This window comes from Eretmochelys imbricata, chromosome 14, assembly GCF_965152235.1.
Source record: "Eretmochelys imbricata isolate rEreImb1 chromosome 14, rEreImb1.hap1, whole genome shotgun sequence".
NCBI classification, from domain to species: domain Eukaryota; kingdom Metazoa; phylum Chordata; order Testudines; family Cheloniidae; genus Eretmochelys; species Eretmochelys imbricata.
Window position 1 is genome coordinate 16,353,365 of NC_135585.1, and position 20,203 is coordinate 16,373,567.

The window sequence follows — 20,203 nt, forward strand, 5'->3', positions numbered from 1 at the left end:
TCTTTTTTTTAATACTTTTGGCCTTCACAACACCCCCTGGCAATGAGTTCCACAGGTTGACTCTGTGTTGTGTGAAGAAGTACTTATGTTTGTTTTAAATCTGCTGACTAGTGATTTCATTGGGTGACTCCTAGCTCTTGTGTTGTGTGAAGGGGTAAATACCTATTCACTTTCTCTGCACCATTCATGATTGCTAGACCTCTATCATATACCCCCCCCCCCCCATCATCCCTTTTCTAAACTGAACAAGCTTTTTAATCTCCTTGTATGGAAGTTGTTCCGTACCCGTAATCACTCTTGTTGCCCTTTTCCAATTTATATATATATATATATATATATATATATCTTTTTTGAAATGGGGAAACCACACAGTATTCAAGGTGTGGGTGTACCATGGATTTAGAAAGTAGCATTATGATGTTTTCTGTTTTATTATTTATCCCTTTCCGAATTTGTTCCTAATATTCTGTTAGATTTTTTGACTGCACATGGAGCAGATGTTTTCAAAGGACTATCCACAATGACGCCAAGATCTCTTTCTTGAGTGGGAACAGCTACTTTAAACCCCCTCATTTTGTATGTATAGCTGGGGTTATATTTTTCCAGTGTGCATTATTTTGTATTTACCAACAGAATTTCATCTGCCATTTTGTTGCCCAGTCACCCAGTTCTGTGAGATCCCTTTGTAACTCTTTGCAGTCAGCTTTGAACTTAACTATCTTGAGTAATTTTGTATCATCTGCAAATTTTGCAACCTTACTGTTCATCTCTTTTTCCAGATCATTTATGAATACACCGAACAGAGCTGGTCCCACTACAGATCCTTGGGGGACCCTTCTAATTACCTCTCTCCGCTGTGAAAACTGACCATTTATTCCTACCCTTTGTTTCCTATCTTTTAACTAGTTATTGATCCATGAGAGGATCTTCCCTCTTATCCCATGACTGCCTACTTTGCTTAAGTGCCTTTGGTGAGGGACCTCGTAAAAGGCTTTCTGAAAGTCACAGTACACTGTATCCATTGGATCCCCCTTGTCCACATGCTTGTTGACCCTCTCAAAGAATTCTAATAGACTGGTGAGGCATGATTTCCCTTTACAAAAGCCATGTTAACTCTTCCCCAGCATATTGTGTTTATCTATGTGACTGATCATTCTGTTCTTTACTATAGTTTCAATCAATTGGCCTGCTACTGAAGTTAGGCTTACTGGGCGGTAATTGCCAGGATCACCTCTGGAGCCTTGTTTAAAAACAGCCATTACATTAGCTACCCTCCAGTCATCTGATACAGAGGCTGATTTAAGCAATATCTGCTTATTAGTCACTGGATAGAAACCACCAAATTCATCTCACATGATGGTAAAAATTATTGACCCAGATTTGGATTTGATCCTGCAACAAGTAAAAAACGTGACATCCTCTATTATCAAGAGCCCAGCCAAGCTGATCATTTCACTAGTGAACATTCCAAGCACAGGGCACAGGTTTCACAGACACAAAGAGACGAGATCAACATGTAATTTCATGCTGACAACTCGCACCATCACTCGCTATAGTGGAGAGATGACGACACATTTGGCTTTTCTCTGAAAAGAGAGACAGTAAAACAATACAAAAAAGCCACCTTAACTCATCAGCTCATCCCCCCTGGGTGTATCAGAATACCAGCTGCTGACTCAAGTGACTACTATACTGTGAGGTTCTTTACTACTTTCTGCTTCTGCTGGGGGTGTGGAGCCAGCACAGCTGAGAATGCCAGATGGATTCCCTTCCTTCTGGGGCATCATCAACAGATTTGTATTAAATTTCAATCAGTTACTTCTGTGCAAGGACATTGATGGCAACGGAGCAGGGCAGGTGTCCAAAGACAAGGGGACTGCACACGTGTCACTGAGGGCCTAATTTAGCCTGGATAACCTCTCACAGGCGGGGACATCTGAGAAACAAAGAGCCCAGCTTGACTCTCAGATCCCAGGCTGAGTTAGCCGGGCTGGTAGTTACAACTAGGGTGACCAGATAGCAAGTGTGAAAAATTGGGACAGGGTGGGAGGTAATAGGAGCCTATCTAAGAAAAAGCCCCAAATATCAGGACTGTCCCTATAAAATCGGGACATCTGGTCACCCTAGTTACAACCCCCATCTCTTTTTACATGTGCACTGAGCGTTTTTGCTGGGAGTCCATGAGATGCGCCAAACACAGAACCTCACACTGCTGTTCTTACAGAGCTTTCCTACACCGTACAGGGTGATTTACAGAGCATGAAAAAAATCCTGCCCCAAACAGTTTATGGTCCATAGACTCGTGCACGTGACAAAATGTTCGATGCCAAGGCAGCTTGCTGGTCTGGTCTGTGTGGTTAGAACCATGTGACAATTCAGTAAAGACCAGGGCTGTAGCATGATTCCATAACACTTGACAATCACTCTGCTTGCAAGTTATATCTCTCCCCTGCAGCCCTTTGCCTGTCTTGTCTATTTACATTACAAGCACTTCAGGGTGGTGACTCTCCGTTAGTTCGTACAGCACCTAGCGCAATGGAGCCCCAATCTTGGTTGGTGTGCCTCGGTGCTATTGTGATACAAATAACACCACCAAAACAGTCAGTCTTGTGCCCTGACTCCAACAAGATAAAACCCAGGACAGCAGTACAGGTGAGGGAGGTGGAGCCTAAAGAAGGAAGAGAGGGCGCTGGATGGCTAAGATGTGGTGAGACTGTTCCTGGAGTGGGAGATACACTGGAGTTTGTGGGGGGAGGGTTTCCTTCTCCAATAATTCTGCATTGTGAGACGCTGCAGTGAGCTGGTGAAACTGAACTCTACAGCCCCGTAATAGGTCAGAGCAAGGGAGGGGCGTGGGGAGGGCTCTGTAGTGAAAGCTTTTGCTGGCCTCACTGCAGGGGACCTCACGGTGCTGGGTGAGTGTTCGTCTGGCAGGGGTCGCTGGGTTCCACTTCCGCTTCCACCCTCCAGCAATGCTCAGGTCTGGAAGGCAGCGTGGCGAATGGGCCAGTTCAGAGAGCTGCTCTTGCACTGTGTACTAAAACCCTTTCAATGCCCTCTCTGTTCAGGCAGCGAGAGGGGCTGCCGGCCCTGGAAACTGAAGTTCTCTGTTCATTCACAAGCCTGGGATACCAGACAACACATTAACCTTTGCAAGTCTCCTCTCCGTGCTCTTCCCAGCACAGCTTTTCACGGCTGCAGTGCCTAAGAATAGGGTTGCCCTACTCTTCCCATCGTAAGACTTTGTTTTCAGTTGCTCATAACTTTGCCAGATTGTAACCGTTCCATGCTGGGTGTCTGCCTCAGGCTGAGAATTTCGGGAAAATTTCAGCCCAAATGGTCCAGCCCAAATGGTCCAGCCACTTCCAAAACACAGCGTAGAGAAAAAATGCATGGTTTTGTTCACGTTAAAAAATTCTGGGGACCTTTCCTTTGAGAAACTCTAGGCCCCCCTTTAGAGCAGGGACTTGAAACTTGTCCCTTTGCATTAGGGATGTGCCTTTTGCTATCCCTGTGAAAATCCGCCTCCAGTGGGACAGCTCTTTGCTCGAGCTTTGCAGCTAAAAACTCTGAAGATTCTGTCTGCACTGAGCATGCTCCAGCCACAGGCAGAGTCTGACCATCTGTCTGCAATTGCAGCCCCTGTATCAGGTCCAGGCACCTGGACCAAGAACAGGGAGCCTTTCGTGTGACCTCAAAGGAAGTGAAGTGAGCTGTAGCTCATGAAAGCTTATGCTCTAATAAATTGGTTAGTCTCTAAGGTGCCACAAGTACTCCTTTTCTTTTTTACGGATACAGACTAACACGGCTGCTACTCTGAAACCTGAATTTGGTAGGTGGCCTCTGGCCCCGCAGGGGAGATAGGCGTTCCCCTGCCTTTCTTCCCCCAGGGCCTGGAGCATGCTGGGGCTTAGGCGGGAAATAGGCATCCAGGCTCTTAGCAGCCCATGTGCCCAGAGGTGGAAATTTAGGTCCCCAGAGAACTTTTACAGAAAACTTTAGGCACTCAGTGAATACAGGGAAAGATACGTTTCACTACCCGCCAGCTGTGTTAATCTGGCTCCTAAGGGAAGTGGTGGAGGCCTCCTCGCTTGGGATTCTTAGTGCAAGTCTGGCCGAAGCACTCGGAGATGAATACAGGGCCAAGCCTGCACTGGAAGGGAGACAGGCTGAGTGACCCAGGGGGTCTTTTCTCATCACTAATTGCTGGGATTATAAACACAGCTCTAAACGAGCCCATGGATGGAAAATGATGCAATACAAACAGCTGCTTTAAATATTAACAGGAAAAGGAACTAGACTGCCCAGCGGGAACCAAAAGAGATCCAAAGTCAGAGAGAAACTGATATGAAGAGCGCATCTCTGTGCAGTCCTCTGGCTTGCACAGAAAAGGCCTTTAACAGCCCTGCAAAGCCCAGAGGGGAACCTGTGTCGTCTGAAAGACTCCCCAGGAGGATGTTCCACATCTGCACAGATAAAGGGGAAAAACCAGGAGAAAACAATGTCAATTGGCTCACTTACCAGCGAGAAAGGCCGGGGTTTCAACCTGCAGCACTCAGCAGCCAGAGGACTACCATAGGGCTGCAGCTGGTTCACCAGCCCAGATTTAAAGGGCCAGGCACCAGCAGAGCATGCTGGGAAAGGCTCCTGGAAGATGATAGCCAGTGGTAGGGAGTTCTGTGACTGGCTAGGTAGTGAGGAAGAAGAGAATTTATGGGATTAGCTTTTCAAATGGTCAATGCTTATAACTGGGGCTCGGTTTTCCAAAGGTATTCAGCTCCTGTTCTGGCCCTTAACTAAGGGCTGGGTTTTGCAAAGTGCTCTGTTTCCATTGGGCCTCTCATGGGCAGAGTTCAGAAGGTCTCAGCACCCTGGCAGGTACTGTGGGGTGTCCGTGGGCAATGAACTCTGTGGGCAAGGGGGTTGATTTCTTCTCTTTGAGTATCTGGGATCTTGGTGAAAGGTAGCTGCATGTGCTAGGTCTAGGAGCTAATCCCATCTGCCTTTGTGTAAGGTTTATCGCCCTTTCATCACACGCCCACACAGTGAACTACCTGCTACTGCTGCAGCTCTGCCTACTTGATGCTGAAGGGCTGAGACAGTTCTGGCAGGATTTGAGCCTGTGGTTCCAGAAAGTCTAGGGATCTCACACCCAAGATGGCTAAACTGCGGGAATCAGTATCAGGAGATTAAGGCTATATCTACACTGTGATTAAAAAACTGGCAGCACTGAGTCTCAGAGCCTGGCTCAGCTAACTCAAGGTCATGGGGCTCGGGCTGCAGGGCTAAAACTAGTACTGCAGATATTCAGGCTCTAGCTGGAGCCCTGGCTAGATCCTCCATGATCACAGAGCCCAGAGGGTCTGTGCAAAGAAAAGTGCATGGAGATCTCAGGACAGAAAGTGCCATAAACGCTCAGCGAGCAAGACCACTACTAGCATCCTTTGGGAGAGCGTCTCCATAGAGCCCTATGCCCAGCACGTGTTCCTGCTCCCACTGAACCCAAGGGGACACCTCCGGCTGATTTCAGGAGGCTCAGGACTAGATCCAGGACACACCTCCCTCTCTGGTACTTCTGGAGGGACGTGGGGTGGCTCTAAGATGAAAATCATCCCCTGCTCTTCTGGGGATTAGAAATGAGCACTTAGGCACTTCCATTTTCTAGATCGTTTTTCTGCGGCTCGGCCTGTTCTGAGATGACACCCTGGGGTTCGTTCCTGCCCCTGTTCACGTGGCTCAGCAGCCCCTTCCCAAGGCTGTTCCCCTTCTCTTGGCTTCCTGTAGCTTTGGCAGCCCCTGACCCAATCCCTTAAGGATGTGCTTGACCTCAGGCACTCCGGAGAGGGAGAGAGGCGAGTCACTGACAGAGCGCTGAAAAACTGTCCCTCCGTGCTCAGAGCTCAGCTGACCTCTCTGTCCTGTTCCTATTGCGGGGCTGGAGGGGAACTGGGATCGCAGACACACAGGCTAGGGAATACAGGGCACTTAGTCCCTTGGAGAGTCCTCTTCTCTACTCCCCAGCAAGAGTGCCCCACATCATGATCCCCCTGCCTCCCATCTTGGGAACAACTCCTGTCTCATGGCCCTTAAAAGGAAGGTAGATAAATGGGATTATTAATTTGTACAGTGGTAGTGTCAGGGGGTGGGGGGTGTCCACACGGCAGTGTAAACCCAGGGCTTGAACTCTGGCTCAAGCCTAACCCCACCTTGTGTCTACACAGGTGTGGACAGGTCTGAGCCTGAGTCAAGCTGGGATCCAGGATTGAAGCCCTGTTGCTTTTTAGTGTAGACACAGCCCACTGGACTCATGCTCTGGGAGCTGGCCAAAAGTATCCCACGGGCCAACAAGACAAGCATTTCCCAATGAACAGGGGGGAAGTACAAAAGTGGGCGAGCTTACAAAGGAAGGTGAGAGAGCTGAGGAGAGAGGACAGGGATGGCCAGAGCAAGGGTGTGAAAGAGAAAAACCTGGACAGGGAGGTATAAAAAGACAGGAGATGGGGCTAAAGAACAGGTTGGGTGGGGAGAGCTTACTTTGCTAGTGAGTGTGTTTGGGCAGAGAGGGAGAGCGAGAGAGACTGGGAGTCCGGATCCCAGGGTTCCACGCCCAAGTATGTTGCTGTGTCCCTGAGCTGGTCCTTAACCCCAGCCACAGGCATTGACTTTCCAATGTGCCGGGAGTGCTGGACCACCAGCTCTGCCCCAGGCCCTGTCCCCACTGCACCCCTTCCTCCAAGTCCCCTACCCTGCCTCTTCCCACCCCATTCGGCCTCCTCCCCCGAGCATGTCACATCCTCATTACTCTCCCCTCCCCCTCCCAGAGCCTCCTGTATGCCACAAAACAGCTGATCGTAGTGGGCAGGAGGCATGAGGAGGGAGGGGGAGGCGCTGGTCATCGGGGGGCCCACAAGCAGGTGGGAGGTGCTGGGGAAGGAAAGGAGGGGAGCAATAGGGGGGGCTGCTGGTGGGTGCTCAGCACCCACCATTTTTCCCCTGTGAGTGGTCCAGCCCTGGGGCACTCACGGAGTCGGCACCTATGACCCTAGCTGTGAGGGGGTAGGGTGGAGGTGAGTGATATTAACCTGGCTCACTGGGGTGCTGCGAGGGTTAACTCTAATGTTTGCTAATAACCTAGAGGAACTGTGGTACAATCCACGGCTGCAGCCGAAGCCTTGGGAGCTGACAAGCCTCAGTTTGGGAACTGACCCTCCCTGGGATTTGCAGGTTTCACCCAGCCTCTCATTCCCCATTAGCTAAACTGGGCTCCATGCACTTTACTCCACATGAGGGTCTCTTGAGACCGGGCTCGTGCGGGGCCACTGGTTCCTGAGGCCCTTTCCCTAAGGCAGGGCTTTGCCCAAATATCTCCTCCCCACCTTTAAGGCACCTGCATTTCAGTGGTGCTGTGGGACAGCCCGTGGGGAATCAGTGCGAGTGGTCGCAATGTGGCCAGCAAAAGGGCCTTTCAGCATATCTGGGGGCAGGAGCTGGAGCTGCCCCCCGCGTCAAACGTTAGAGGAGATGGCGAAACCGACCCTCCTCCTGCTGGGTTTCTGAGAACAAAACTCAGCAGATGGTGCTCTTCCTTGGCGTGCTCGGGGTTCCTGTCACCATCGCTCCCCACCCACTCTTCCCCACATGGTGCCCGCAGCAGCCACCATGCAGCCTGCCCAGGAGAGAAGAAAATGAAACCTCCCTGGGTTGGCCCCTTCCAGCACAGAAACCTGAGAGTCACCAGCTTCAGTCATTCAACTGTGGCTTCCCACCACTGGGCCATGGGCCTCACGGAGACTTGCTTCCCAGCTCCTAGAAGATCCTGTCCTCTGCCCAGTCGCTTCCTTGTTCACAGGCACGTCTCACCGGCGCTCACAGGAGATGGCTTCCCACAGCAGCCCAGCACCACATGCTGGTTTCCACTCCAGCAATGCCTTCTGGGCCGTGAAGGAGCAGCCCGGATGGGCTGAAAGCAGCCTCCAAAGGGAGACTGATCCTGGGCCAGAAGGATGGTAGCCATGCGAGGGGGACTGAGGTTGGGTGAACACTAGGGCAGAGAGCAGCCCACGTGGCTGGGATCTGAGGGTAGCATGTTAATGAGTAATGGTGTAGAGCGTTATCGGGAGTGGGGCTCTGAGGGGGGAGGCTGGGGGTATCGGCGACAATGGACCCCTTAGGAGTGAGCACAGAAGCGGCTTAGGGTGGGTTTGTGGGAGATGCAGCAGAAGCTGGAAGGAGTGCTTTGCATTTTGAAGGGGTGTTGTCGGCTGGTCCCTGTGCACGTATATAACGTTGGGTGGTTCCGGGCTATGGCGTGGGTGTGGAGGCCACGTGTGACTGTGTAAGCGAGAGAATGCATTAGCGTGAGTGTGTGGGTGAGAGAGAGAGAGAGCACAAGTGGGAGGCTGGGAGCAGGAATGTGTATGTTTGACTCTGAGCGTTTGTGTGTGTGTTTAAGGCTCATCTGCATGGGAAAGCTGCACCAATATACCTGAAGGTGTGAATTTACACTGACAGATTGCTAGGAGTGAACACCCTTATTTCCATATCAGCTTGGACTAGTTCAATTAAACCGGGTCCCGATCCACTGAAGCTAAACTGAAAATCAACCTCTCCTGTACTGCAGTCAGAATGCCCTTTGCACCGGTTTAACAATCCATTTACATTATACGGGTGCAACTGTCCCATGTAAACAAGCCCTAATTCCTGGCCAGGTCGCCATGAGAACAATTTGTCAGCATTCCTCTGTACCTGAGCAGCTGCCCCCAGGCTACATGGCAAGCTGCACAGGTGCCGAAAACCAGTCCCCTTGTGTCGAAAACCAGTCCCCTTGTGTCGAAGCATTAGCTCACCCGCATGGGCTGTGCAGGGGCGTGTGGGAGTGGGGGTGACCGTGTGTGATTGTTTATGCCGTAATGCAGCAGGCCAGCCTCCTGGCATGGGGCCAACCCCATTTCTGTGCAGCCCAGCCCCTGCTGCAGCCGTCACTCCCTGGCTGTTTCTGTTCCGCGCGCTGTGATAATCTTGGATTTCGGAGAAAGAGGAAGTTGAGATGACTGTGACCTTTTAGCATTTGGCAGGGAGGGGAAAGCGAGGCCAGCAGGTGGTTTGCCTTTGGCAGAAGGACAAGCAACCCCTAGGGACTGCAGCCATGAGCTTCACATACAGCTGGGGCACAGGGGGATATCCCTGGGGGGCTGCCCCTTTTCCCCCACCCACTCTGCTGTACTCACTTAGCACTTGCTGGTTATTCCCACCCCCTGTTTGAGACTCTGGGGAGCTGCCAGAGCAAGCCCTACCTCTTCACACCACCCACTCGTGCCTGGCCTGGAGCCTGTGAAAGTTTTGCTGGGCAGGTGACAGGGGGGTTTTACTGCAGCCCCAGCTGCCCTGGCTTTAGAAGACTTCCATGAAATAGAATCACGCTCTCCCATGCAGCTCTCCCCCCACCCCAGGACCCCCTGGCATTCTGCTGCCTGCCAGCTGATGGTAGGAATTAGCAAAGGAGCCAGGTTTTCAAAACAGCACAGTCCCCAGCAGCATCCATGATGTTTTTGGTCTGCCACGATCTTCTGGGTGCTGAGCACTTGAAAATCTGGCAGCTTCCTTTAGGAGCTGAGCTCTTTGGCAAACCTAGTCAGTGCGGGAGGAAGCTTTCAGGAGCTTCTCAATCTTCCATAGTAAAGGAGAGGCCTCCCTGCATGTTGCTGGAGTCTCCCTCTCTTTGGGTACTATAAAATCATCTCTTCCCACAGCTGACTCAGTTCCGGGGCTCATGATGTTCCCAGGCCTCCTCTCCACAGTTCTACCCGGCTTCCTGTGCCCAATGAGCCCAAGCGAAGGCTGTACACTCTGGGCCTGTTCTTACTTACACTTAAGGCCCTGGTGCAATGAGAATCAGGCCCTAACTGTTTCCAGCATCAGGAAGCCAAGCACTAGGAGAACTGCTTGGGGGATTAGGGGTTTTACTACAAAACCTTTCAACCAAAACGAGGGAGAGGAGGGGATGTCATTTCCAACAGAATGTCCATGAAAAGTTTTTCAACAAAAAATCCCCATATTTCCATCCCAACTTTCTTTGCAAAACTCATTTTCAACAAGCCCGCCCCCCCCCCCTTTTGACAAACATTTGCTTAAAAGTTTGCGAGCAGCTGAAACCGGCAGATTCTGCCTGGTGTAAGGGGTGTGGCAGCCTGGGGTCTGGTTCTGAGAAACCAAATGACTGACTCCGCCGAGTGCACCTGGCATTATTTGCACTGCAGCAGCATCTAGGAAGCCTAGTCGAGGATCAGGGCTCACAGTGCTAGGCGCTGTATAAACCCAGAACCAAACGCTGGTCCCTGCCCCATAGCCCTTACAATCCAAGTATAGGACAAGAGACAACAGATGGATACAGACAGATTGGGGCGCACAAGTGACCAATGAGACTGAATTGGTCAGCATGATGGGACGTGATAACAGTCCCACTAGCAGTCTAACTGCCATCTAGATTTTTGGCAGGTTCCAAGGCAAAGGAAAGTTTGAAGGAGGGATTTGCAGGAGGATCATGAGGAAGCTTTGCAGAGGTTTATGGGGAAAAGCACAAAGGTGCGTGTTTGAAAATTAAACAAGTGGGGATGGAAGCAGACATCCTGGGCCAGTCGGACTTGGGAGTCATCTCGATGGGTGAATGGGAGATGAGAGGTAGGGTGGGGACAGGCTGAAAGGCCTTGGAAAGTGAAAACAAGCAGCTTAGGTGTGATGTGAGAGAGACGGGGGAGCCGTTGGAGGGATTCAAAGAGAAGCCAAGGGATGAATGGCCTGGAAGCTGAGCTATCCCTGCACACCTAAAGAGTCAGCCCTGGGCAATGCTAAGGGTGGGTGTGTAGGCAGCACGTGATGGACGGGAGATGCCCCCGGTGGAGCTCTGCGCTGTGGCTGAATGATCTCAGTCTGCCCACATTGTCACTTTCTCCCCAGAAGTTGGTTCACTTCACAGCTCCCCAGGCTTCTAAAGTTCCCAGCAGCTCTGTGCTGGCTGTGGTGGGCTGGGCTGGGCAGCCTGGGGTGAGTAACCCTGTCAGTATCCGCTCGGTGCTTCCCGCTGGGCTCAGGCAGGACCAGCTCCATTCCCGAGCGCTGTAGAGATGGAGCTGTGCCCCCATGTCAGCCTCAGCAGCCTGAGCCCTTCTGCACTCTTTTCCCCAGCCCAGTAAAATCCCCTGGCACTTACACATGCATCCCACTGTACACACACACACTCCCTGCTCCCCCGTACCCAGGGTCTCCACCCCCATCCTCTCACACTACCCCTGCTTGCCCCCCATACTCACCCAAACATTACAGGGGCACAGACCACTCTGAAGTGGGAAAAGGGTCTAGGAGTTAAAAAACACTAGCTCTTGAATAGTCCCTTAGCGAGTAGCTTTGGCCCACGCCTAAATGTGTCCACTTTTACTCAAGTGAGCTAACCGAGCTTCTCTTCCAACCTCGGGGTTTTGTTGATGAATGCAGTCCCTGCAGGGTGAGGGGGGCTGAAGCCCCCCAAGTGCGCAGTGGTCTATGCCCATGCTCACCTCTGCTCATTCACACTCACAACATCCATACACCCTGCTCCATGACATGCCCCTGAACGCCCGACATCTACCCCACTGGCATGACACCCCCCACTCCTTACTTTCCCACGCACCCCCCGCCTACGTACCCAAACACACACACCCATTCCTGTGGCAACGACTAGCACCAAGCACATCGCTGGAAGCTTTGTCGTGGGAGGACGAGGAGCCCTCTTGCCAGTCAACAAATTGTTCCTGTAAACGGCCTGCACTAAGCTCCTCTTATCACCTTTCAACCAGCAGCGAGTCAGCGCCTTGGGGCTGGGAACAGACTCTGTCTGATGCGGTTCTGCAGCAGCAGTGGGAGGGGATTCAGAGTAGCAGCCCTGTTAGTCTGTATCCGCAAAAAGAAAAGGAGGACTTGTGGCACCTTAGAGACTAACCCATTTATTTGACCATGAGCTTTCGTGAGCTACAGCTCACTTCATCGGATGCATTCAGTGGAAAATACAGTGGGAAGATTTATATACATAGAGAACATGAAACAATGGGTGTTACCATACACACTGTAACAAGAGTGATCACGTAAGGTGAGCTATTACCAGCAGGAGAGCGGGGGGAGGGGGATGGGGGGGGGGGACCTTTTGTAAGTAATAATCAAGGTGGGCCATTTCCAGCAGTTGACAAGAAAGTCTGAGGAGCCTGTCTTAAGCCTTGGTGCTGCAAGGATTGCACTCAGAACTCCTCTGGGTTGGCCAGGATTAGCACAGTGCGAGACAGGGTGGGGAGCAACCAGAGTCCTGCTCGGAGGTGGTTTTCCTCCGATCCCTTCTCCTGATGTCAATCCCATGAAGACACAGATTGTGGAACAATGGGACTGGACCAGGCTCAGTAGATTGATGTAGGAGCCCCAGCGAAGGATCAGGGCTAGCTGTAGAGCCAAGTAACAGGCAGTCCCCGCCAACAGAGTTCACAATGAGGTGGAGGGGGAAGATGTCAGAGGTAGTGGGTCTACTTGAGCCTTTTGACCTATTGTTGTTATCCCTAAATGTTGGAGGAGGTTGGCACTACATTCCACTAAACTTTGCACCTTAGGCCCTTCTAGGATGTGCATGTCTCGATGCATTTATCTCTCTCTCTCTCACTCACACACCCCCCCCCCCACACACACACACCCCAGCCCACCACTGAAATGCAGCCACCTCTAGGGTGGAAGGCAGCTGCAGGTTCATGGTGGTTCAGAGCAAAAAGTACCAAGAACCCTATTTCTGTTCGCTGAAGCTGCGGGGGGGGGGGGGGGGGATTTAGGGTGATAGAACGTAATCACCCCAATTTCGGTTTGACCAGGATACTGGGGTTATCAGCCCTCTTCTTAGGGAAAGCAGAATGGGTCCCAGATGGGCCAAGCTGGGTTTGATGTCCCATCTGCAGATAGCATGTTGCAGCCATTGAAGAGGGGAAGCATTTTGCCACTGCCTATCTCCATTCTGGTGCTGAGTCTTCACCTAAAGAGGGTGGCAAAAGCCACATCCCCCCATTGTGTTACTCATAGTGCCAATGGTTGCCCTGTGGATGCCTTTCCAATGGTAACAGGGTGTTCCCAGCTGGAGTGTTGCAATAGCCTCAGCACACTCCAGAGCTCTTTTGAAATGAAGCAGGGAGGCGTCGGTTGGTTGGCAATTTGCGGCAAAGGGAGCTTGGAAAGGCAAATGAGGGTGAGAGGGAGGATATGCAAAGTGATAGCAACAGCGAGGGAAACAAGAAATCCAACCTCATGCCCTCCCCAGAACAGAGCAGGGGGTTAGTTTCTTTTTCTAAAGACAGGAAACCATGTTGCAACAAGGCTGCTGACTCTTTGGGCTGATAGTTACTGTTGCATTAGCTGCCACAACCCAGGATTCTTGGTTAGAAGCAAAGAAAGATAAGCCCCATCTTCCGTTCCAACCTAGCAAAGCTTTGGCTTTCAGCTGTGCGTGTGTGGGGTGGGGGGGGTGGGGGGGAGGGAAGCAGCATGGGCTGTTTTGTAAGAGGCAAAGCCGAAGGAAAGGGTTGACAGATCAGAATTGCACCAGCCTTCAGGATAAGTGATAAACTTCAGAACAATTCATCTTCTCAGGGAGAAGCTACCAAAAGTTTACAGTTTCTGTAAAACAGATTCTCCTCCTCCCCCGCATGCTGCGAAGTAGGGCCCAACAACTCCCCCAAAAACTCAGCTGAAACCCTCATCTTTTGCCTGGATTCAGGCTGAAACAGCGTGAAACGAGCTTTGTTCTAGACCTATTGCCCGGCAGTTCCCAATAGCCAACCACGTGCTCAGTAACTTCCAGCAGTTCAGATAGCATTACAAAGCTGCGAGGACAGGCAGTGTTCGTCTCCTGCTGTTTCAGCACTTCCTACTGGAAATTACACATGTGCAGGCTGCAGCCTGGGTTCCTGAAGCAGCTGATTTCCATTGATGCTTCTGGTGGAGGAGCTTTACCACTGTACGTAGCACACAGAGTTGAGGTGGCGGTACATTTATTTCAAGTTGACGGCATTTTCTTTCTGGGGGGCAGTGCCCCACCAACAGAAGCATCAAGGCCTGGCCTCACTGAGCACTCTGCCCAGTTTAACTAGATTTAGGCCACTCCAGTGAAGGTTTGTGGGTATCTGGTCCCAGCCTTGGCTCTGTAACGAAACAAGAAACCAGGCGAATGGCACCTAGTTTTAGGTTTCATTTAACGTTTTTGCCCAGCTTCCTGATTTCAAAGGGACCAGCATTAGGGCCTGTGTATCTCTGGCTACAGATCTCTGGAGAAGAAACTAATTGTTTGTCTGCTTGCAAATCCCAGAGACTGACAGACAGTCTACGGCCTGGTCTTAGGGTGACCAGATGTCCTGCTTTTATAGGGACAATTCCAATATTTGGGGCTTATTTTTATATTGTTTCCTATTACCCCTCACCCCCTGTCCCGATCTTTCACACTTGCTATCTGGTTACCCTACCTGGTCTACACCAAAAACTTAGGTCAACCTAGCTACTTTGCTCACGGGTGTGAAAAATTCACACCCTGAAAGATGCAGTTCAGCCGACCTGAGCCACAGCATAGACACTGCTGGTTGCATCTGTGACGTTGCACTCCATAGGATTTTATGAAAATATGCTGATAAGTGTGAATATAATGTAACTGGAATATGTTTCATGCAAAAAGTCTCTTGTAAGTTATCATTACAAAGCTTATCTATCTACTGAGTGCGTTCATCCTATTTGTATGAATGTATCATTCCTGTATCTGAAACTAGGAATATAGAATATAACTCTGAGGTCCTATGGTAGTTATGCAAAGTGTGGGCCATTAATGGTGGTTTAGAATCTCGATGGTTTCCATCAACTAGGACAACTGACTGTAGATGGCTCTGTTTACTTGCAAGCCTTCCTGTGAGTCAGGCTGGGAAGAATGAAGGCTTGGGGTCTCACAAGACATGTGACCATGTCACGTGGTACTGGAAATCCATCTTAAACCTGGTGCTTTTCCATTTAGAAGGAGGGGTCGGGACCCAAAGAGACAAAAGATTCTCACCTTGTGCCAAAGCTATATAAGGGGGTGGAACAGAAAAAGGGGGCTGCAGTCATGAGAAATCCCCTAGCTACCACCTGAGCTGGAACAAGGACTGTACCAGGGGAAAGGATTGGGCCCAGACTAGAAAGGCATCTAGTCTGTGAAAGAAGCTTATTGGAACATCTCTGAGGGTGAGATTTACCTGCATTTAGTTTCCTACTGTATGAGGCATAGACTTGCGTGTTTTTGTTTTATTTTGCTTGGTAATTTACTTTGTTCTGTCTGTTATTACTTGGAACCACTTAAAGCCTACTTTTTATATTTAATAAAATCACGTTTTGCTTATTAATTAACCCAGAGCAAGTATTAATACCTGGGGGAGCAAACAGCTATGCATATCTCTCTATCAATGTTATAGAGGGCGAACAATCTATGAGTTTACCCTGTATAAGCTTTGTACAGGGTAAAATGGATTTATTTGGGGTTTGGACCCCTTTGGGAACTGGGTATCTAGGTGCTGGAGACAGAAGCACTTCTCAGGCTGTTTTCAGTTAAGCCTGCAGCTTTTGGGGACGTGGTTCAGATCTGGGTCTGTGTTTGCAGCAGGCTGGCGTGTCTGGCTCAACAAGACAGGGTACTGAAGTCCCAAGCTGGCAGGGAAAACGGGCTCAGAGGTAGTCTCAGCACATCAGGTGGCTGTCCCAAGGGGATTTCTGTGACACAACCCGTCATAGCATCGACCAACCTAGTGCCTGTTGGTGGGGGTGGGTTAACTACAGATGGAAGAACCCCTTCTGTTGATGAAGCAAGTGTCTACACTATGACGCTTTGCCACTCTAGCATCCATAGTGTAGACAAGCGCTAAGCGACTACTCTCACATTGGCTAAAATGCTTAATCCCATCACTGGAAGCAGCCAAGACAAGAAGCGCATAGTGGAAACTGTGAGTGCAGCCTGTACATGTTGCATTCTCTTTCAGATGAGAAATTTGCATCTTAGAGGCAGGGACACAGCGTGAAGTGTGAATGAGTGAATTAACGGGGGAGCTGTACAGTTCCGAGTGAATTAGAACACACCCGCTTGAGCAGCACATCACATCAGAAGTGTTCACATCCTCCCCCTTCACTCCAAGGACAATAAAACGATCCTAAGTTGTTTTGAACAAACATATGAGGAGCAATTTCCCATTGGCAGAAGCAGGCACAGCTCACGGCAATGACTAGTTAGGGCCCATACAATGTTATTTAAGTAAATAAACCCACCTCTTCTGATGTAGTTAATAATGTCTAAGAAGTCACGATCATTCCTTTGACAAGCCCGGGAAAGGCGGATCAGGCAAACATTGCTTAAAACTGGTCTGTTTCAAAAGGTTCTCCCTCGTCCTGGGGAACGATACAACGGAGGTGGGAGGGAATATTTTAATAGCCTGCTTCAGTACGTCCAAAGTTGCTGGTTTCCAAAGGCCAGAGCCCACGTTCAGTGGCTCTACAGTCAGTGGGGAGGGGCAGCACAGCAGGTGGGTTCCCGCACCTGGGATGCAACGAGCTGTTTGCCGCTTTTCAAGCTTGGGCCAAACTGGTGCTGTCGGATCCCAGCCGCCCGTCACAGCTGTGCTGAGGATCTGCTCTCCGACTCTCTCGTCCACGTCGGCAAGCGCAGCCAGTGCAGAATGGGCACAGCTGGGCCTTGATGGAGCTAGCACTGGCATTCTCTCCAGAGTACATCCTGCCCCTTCCACAGCAGGCATGGAGAGCCCCAGATGCAGCGGAGGGGAGAGACAGGGCTTGGGGAGCTTGTGAAGACAGCATGCACAGTGAGGCCTGGGGACAGGGGCAGGAGCAGGCCAAGGGAGGACGGTCCCTCCTCTCCCAGCTCCTCTCCAGAGATCCACCAGGGTGCTGGAGCAGAAGAGGCCGTAAAGAATTCCTCCTCCAACATTCCCTGTGGAACACCCCGTGGTTACCGGGCCTCGGCATGGGGGGGGAGGGTATACACGGAGAACACAGGACTGAGGGGTGTATCATTCTCTATGGTTAATTTAACTTTAAATGTCAGGACCGTGCAGGATGCGGTCATCTCCATGTGACTGCAGGAAACCAGCATGCAGCACGCAGAGCCAGCCGCACCAGTGCTGCCAGCAGGCCTTGGGCAGTCCATGGCCTGTAAGTGCAGCGTGCAGCATTTGTAGCCACCCACCATGCAGCACGTGTGGCCGGCGTGCAGTATACGGCTCGTGAGTGCAGCACACGTATGCCGCCTGCCTACAGAGCATGGCATATGCTTGTCGCCAGCCGCCAGGCAGCGTCCATGTGCTGCCAGCAAGCCCAGCAGGTGTCCAGCATGGGGTATTAATGACAGGCAAAAACTCGGCCCACTACGGACAGATTCGACCCTGGCATGGCTCTGGGTCAACCACACAGAACAGACAGCATGTCTACACTGTACTGTCACACACTGGAGCCCTACACCAAGCACGTCACATACCGTGTTCACATGCAGTGGGTGTGTCGAATATGTGGGGCCAAAACTTGCCCAAATTTAATCCACTTGGCATGAGAGACCCGGGCCTAGGCACCACTTGAGCCCCACAGATACCCTCAAAATAGAGCTCCCACGGGACCTACCTGTAAGAGGTGCATAGGCTGTGTCCAGGCCCTCTGCACAGGGGTGAATCTTCCCCTGCGAAGGCACTCTTGCTGGTCCCTCCTCTCCCAGCTGGTCTCCGCTCCACGCCGTCACATCCTTCACATTAAATCATTCAGCGCCCAGCCTGGTTCCCATCCAAGTCAAAGGGGGTTTTGCCATTGACTGTAATGGGAGCTGGAGCCAGCCCATACTATAAACTTCATTCAAGTTTTCCCCTCACAGAAACATTGTTGCTTTCGTTGTGCACTGGCAGGAGCTTTCAGAATGCAGGGACAATGGTCCTGAACTGTCCCTCCTCGTGAGAAGCGTCCACCATCATCACAGGGGTAAACACTGCAGCAGCAGGATATTTACAGGTTAACAACTACGACAGAACAGGTAGTGGCAGGATGTTCATACGACAAGTGCCAGGGGATGGCCATTGAGTAACAGGGCAAGTGGCATTAGAGCATGTGCCATGTATTCACTGGGAGTGTGTCTTGGTTATTTGCAGGGTTGGTGGCAGGCAATGGGTCATGTTACATTGCAAGCATGTGATGATTTCTGATATCTACATCACACCACAGATGCCATCGGCCAAGTGTAACGACAAAACAATGTTGGGAGCATGCAAGGAAGTAGCTACGGGGCATTAATCAAAGCCTATGTAATTACTAACCCAGTTAGGAGGACTTACACAATAATTGTGCCATGTGACCTGTCTAGTATTGGTTACACTGACAGTTCTCTAAACACAGCCTGCTGAAACCTGCTGTCCCTCACCCCAGTGAAAGCCTTCTGGCTTTGCTAGACACACAAAAGGTGTGAGTGAGCAGAGAATTGAAATCAAGCTGCATCATGGCATCTTTACTGCTCAGCCCTTCCTTGACTACGAAATGCTACCCGCCGTCTGGACTTTGGTTTGTCTTGTTGTGCTAGGGCAGTCCAAGGCACTCTAAGGCAGCATTAAAGCAAGTGGAATAAGAGTCCTCTCTCTCTCACAACGCTAGCTCCAAATGAGGATCAAACCAGCACCAGAGCCATGGAGAGGATGAAAATGAAAAGCAGGCAGCTAGGTTAAATGCAGCAGGCAAAAAGTGCATGAGACTGAATCAAGGAATGGGGACAGTAGTGCAAGAACCTAGATGCAAGCCAGGAGGATTAAAAGGTGGGGTTTTCCTGTCTGTTTTCTAGACATCTGTCTCCCCAGCTTTGGAATTATTTGTAACCCTTCATAGTATTCCCTTGCATTTGTACAGCTCCACAGATCAAGGGATCTCAAAGGGCTTCATGCATGGATGAAGTAGACCTCACAACAGGGACTTTTACAGATGGTGGAAATGAAGGCATACAAGAGCGGAGGGGTCCACCCAAGGTCACACAGTGAGTCAGTGGCAGAGCAAAGAATTGAACCTGGCTTTGACATTCAGTCTTGTGCCTTATTCACAGGCCACCCGTCCTCCTCAAATCACTCAGCACGATCACCTCCCTCCCTCCCTTCCTCCTCACCGACAAAAGAAAACAAAGGGCTGGGAAGTTTAGATTACATTAGCTGGGGTGGGCGCCCTTCACCTTGTCCCCCAGTCTGAGGGCCAGGCGCTCTGGGAAGCAAAGACCTGCGTGGGGGAAAGAGCAGTTCTGATCGGAGAGGCTTTTGTGTGCACCGGATGAGGAAATGACAGAGCACCAGATTCTTTTCTAATGACTCCTGGAGCACAGGCACTGCCCTGCTGTAGGAAAGACAAAGCACGTAGCCCCTTGCTTAGAAACCTCTCTTGCCAACTCCAGTCTGAGCACAGCTGCAAGAAGCCCACGCTGGATCAAGCACGGTGGGAAGGGGTTGGGAAAGGGCAGAGGGGAGGCAGCTACCTGGTGCACAATCCCCTCCCTGCCTGCCCCACAAACCCTGATTAGACTTCTAGAGGGACCAGTCCTTACTTGATACGGAGTTCAGGCTTTTCCTGCATGAGGGCCGCACTAGTTGTTTGCTAGGGGGCTCCCCAAGGGCCACAGCCAAGGTGTACAGAATAGAGCAGACTGTAACCTACCCTCCTCTTCAGTACTAAGGTGCAGCTTATGAAGACTACAGATCCCAGCATGCAGCGTTCCAAGTAGCTACTTAGGGCCCGTGGCGAGCCACAGCTCTCCACCGAGGAGGACAGTTGGCCGTGGAGGGAGAACTTTGGGCTGCATTCTGCCCTGGTGCTTTTCACTCAAACAAGTCAACCATAGTCCGGTTTCAAAGATCCCCCTTCATGCACATGAGGTGCGTCGGGCTCTGTGATACGAAGGACAGTACAAGATCCCCGGGGCTGAAATGAGCCAGTGTCAAACTGGCTTATGCAGAAGATCTGGTATTTGCAAAATCTACTCAGGCAAAGCTAGCAGCAGCGAGGGGAGGATTTGCAAAGGCCAGGGATGAACCGTTTTCCTGAATGAACGTGCTGCCCACCTCCTCCTTTTAACAGTGCTGCTGCGTGGAACAGCCCTGGGTCCTGTTTGCCGCAGGCA